General features: G+C 40.2%; 1 pseudogene; it reads right to left on the bottom strand.

The window, feature by feature from the left end:
• Window positions 1-992: 992 nt before the first annotated feature.
• On the bottom strand, window positions 993-1568 carry LOC149223669 (pyruvate dehydrogenase E1 component subunit alpha, mitochondrial pseudogene; annotated as a pseudogene).
• Between the last annotated feature and the right edge of the window lie 973 nt (window positions 1569-2541).

Raw genomic sequence — 2541 nt, 5'->3', positions numbered from 1 at the left:
CACTGCAACCGCCACTCTACTAGGATGCCCTTCACATACATGGTTCTATCAACCATTATAACTGCATACATGTACATGCAAATCCCCCTCCATCTTCATCATCATCATGGTATTGATTGGATTACCCATAACCATGCTCTGGATTTTATCGGATTACCCCTAACCATGCCAAGGGTTTTGTTAGCTGACCCTAAACCATGCCTACAAGAATCCCTATCCACTTCACTCTCATACGTGGTTTCTAGCTTACCAAAAACTGACACTACAAGGTGGTTTCCAACTGACCACAAACCTACAATTACAAAGTGGTTTTAAGATTACCACGAAGTTTATGGGGGTACATATGCCTTATTAGGCTTACATTACACACTCCAATTCTTGGAGTTACCAGGTGCATACATTATAAAGACCACTACAAAACATACTATACTTTCTTACTTGTTAGGATGTGTGACTCATAATACAACATGCTAGTGAGTCTATCCCACAAACTCACACTAACTCACACAAACTTTTACTTAGATGTCCATCATCCTTTGATGTTGCTCCAACCTATATTCTCTAATGTCATTTTCGTTGTTTTTCTGTCATTGTCCTATCTATTGTTGAAATGACCAATTCCAACACAGACTTAAGACAATAGTTGGCAAGACTAATGTGTCTTCAATAACTATGGCATGACAATTAACAATTCATAGAACAGTATTCAATTCAAATTAATCATTTTCTTTTTAAATTACTTGAAGCATATTTTTCACTGAGATGAAATGAGCTTGGAAGCTATAGAAGTGGTAGCCTCAACACACCTCCCTTTTGATTAGTAAGATCGCCTGATTTGACTGAAATCCATGGTGTCCGCGCATTCCCATTCTTTCTTGTACTTGTTCAAGAGCTTCAACAATTTTGTGGATATTTCCCTTGTGCTCTCGCTACGGCCAATCTGAACTAAGACCAGTAGCTTTTGCAAGGTGCAAGCCACAACCAAGGGGGACCTAAGCGCCCACTATTTCATGCCCTCGATAGAATCCATTCTCCTTCTTATAGAAATGCATGGATCCTCCTTTTCTATTAGAACACCCATCCTTTCTACCCATCATCTCTGCAAAAACCTCAAGCAGAGTCCCTCCATGGACATAGAAGAGGAAGCGGTCTCTGTAGGTCGTGATAATGCAATCATTCCTCATGATGGTGGCCTCCATACCCATGGAGATGGATTCTTGCCCATCGTAAAGATGACAAAAACCCCTTATAAGCTTCAAATTGTAGAGGGAAGCCGCAACAATATCCATCCGCCTTAGTGTGAGCATGTCTGCGTATAATTTCATGAGCTCTGTGGGGTTGGTTTCCACAACACAGGAAGAGGTCTTGCATTGGTGGGTTGTGAATGGAAGATTGGTTTCTATGGACATGGTGGTTTTGTCGCTGTATGATTTGAATTCGATATGGATTTTGCACAGGTCGCCCTCAATGCATTCCACAATGGTTGTTTTGCCATCGTTGCAGTTGTGCGCAGGAACCTGGAGAGGGTTGGGGCCATGGCTGTCCGCAACTCTATCTCTCCGCTTCATATGAATCCCTCCCTAAATAGAACATCAACCCAATACCTCTATTTTCCTCTCTTACACAATCTTAACAACAACCAAGAATGGTCGAACCTTGTTAGGCCTGCTGGGCTTTGTCACCCTCACTATACCAGAAAGCTGATGATATTCCCAGCATCTCACTTGCTATAGGAAACTCATTACATCTGATTGCTTCTTCTTCGATAGCTCCTCAACGTACTTATAAGCCCTCATATCAACGACAACTCTTCCCACAACGCAACAACCCAAAATGCTTCTACATTTCATTTGAATTTCTGAACAGAATATCTGCTTTCACAATCAATCATCCCCTGTGCCTCTTAACTTGAAAGCGTAGTAGGTTAGAGGCATGATCACACACCTCTCTAGTCAACTTCTTCAACACGTGGGCTGACGACACTTCCAAAGTCACAACAACACAATCACTTAATATGATCAACAAATATAAAGGCAAAACGCCCAATACAAATACATACACTCTTATTTCCCTCAGCCCAGTAGTGACCAAGGCTCCAGGCCCTTACGGGCTTCGATACCAACTTACAATTTTAGCATGCACATTATATTCACTATACACATCAAATAATGTTACATATAAATACATTTAGTGTTGTTTCAAGATAGGTAGATTACCTTTGACACATAATGAGTTGGTTGAGAGAATATCTCAACCACACACCAATCTAGGAACATCAAGATATAATAACCCTAGGGAGTAAGAATAAACTCCTCTAAATAGAAAGAATCACAATTGAGACAACTAGGAATTTCAATTTCCAAGTCTTTCAAATACCATTAGAAAATTCTCTAATGAGACTTCGTATAAGCAGAATAATAGAACTTCCAATCTTTGGTGTGACAAGGACCCTAAAATTGCTAGGAAAGTGATCAGAGATGCTCTTAATGAAATCATTAAGCTCTGGAATATAAGTATATACAAAGCTCTCATCAAAAGGAA

The sequence above is a fragment of the Pinus tabuliformis genome, chromosome Q (assembly GCF_031772625.1).
Source record: "Pinus tabuliformis cultivar Carrire ecotype Pingquan chromosome Q, CPIR1, whole genome shotgun sequence".
NCBI lineage: Eukaryota > Viridiplantae > Streptophyta > Pinopsida > Pinales > Pinaceae > Pinus > Pinus tabuliformis.
Note: the sequence above shows the minus strand (reverse complement) of the source record. Positions and strands in the feature narration are given on the sequence as shown.